The following is a 1097-nucleotide window of genomic DNA, read 5'->3' on the forward strand; positions in this document are numbered from 1 at the left end:
CCTAGCGGCTCCGCCATCACTGACACCCACACATGCCCACCAGCAGGGGTAGCTCAGGGCGGCCAGAGGCAAGCTGATTGCTAGGCACAGGGCTGCAAGTGTGAGGAGCCCACTTCCTCAGCCGCTCCAGCTCCACGGAGGGCACCAGACACCTGCCTCCAGGCTCTGTCCTGGCGGGAAGCCCACTTTAATTTTTTTTTTTTCCTTCCAAGCACAGTAAAAATGGTCCAGCTCAAACCCTTGTTCTTTTGCATTGGCCAAGAAATGTGTGGTGAAGCCTAGTGGTTCAGGGCACCTTTCCTGGAGCCAAACTTCCCGGCACCGCCACTGTGGGCTGTGACCTCAGGTGTGCGACGTAATCTCTCTGTGCCTTCATTTCGTCATCTAAAAAGAAGGGACGCTGATAATGGAGTTCAACGTTTGGAATTGTTTCTAGGATTAAACGAATTAATACATGTAAAATGCTTATAACAGTACCTGACACAGAGTGAACACCCAGAAAGTGTAGCTATTGAGTTTTTCTTCTAGAACAGTCTCTGCTCTAGAACGGGATTCTTCAATAGCAGCAACAGCGGGTTGTGACATACTAACAGATTAGTGAACTGGAAATCCATTCGGCGGGGCGAGTTTATAAAAAGCGGAGCACAGTAGAAAATATTCGATTATATTCTCTGTAGTAAGAGGGTATATCACGCCCTGAGGCTTTCGCTCCGTTTACAGGTTCGTGCGAGTGGGCGTTAAGTAAGATGTAAAATGCATTTCTTACTGCAGGTCTCAGTCAGCACAACTAGAAAGCCGCTGCCCCCGACAACATAATGGCGGTAACGATGAAAGGGTGGCATGGACGGTTAGAGATTCCCGGAGAAGTGTGACTTGTGAGGACACAAAGTCACCATTTAAGAAAAAGCGGTTGGCTTTTAAACAGATCTTCTAATGCTCTTCCTAGTCCAGGGCGTGGGGGAATCGTGAGAAGCGGGTGGTGGGGGAGCAGAAGGGTTTGGGGTCATGAGGTGGATCCAGCCTCACACCTCAGTACACTGGGGGTGACCCAGGCTTCGCAACACTGACTCATTCGGCAAGCTGTGACTGCTACAGTT

This window comes from Pteropus alecto, unplaced genomic scaffold (genome assembly GCF_000325575.1).
Source record: "Pteropus alecto unplaced genomic scaffold, ASM32557v1 scaffold125, whole genome shotgun sequence".
NCBI classification, from domain to species: Eukaryota; Metazoa; Chordata; class Mammalia; order Chiroptera; family Pteropodidae; genus Pteropus; species Pteropus alecto.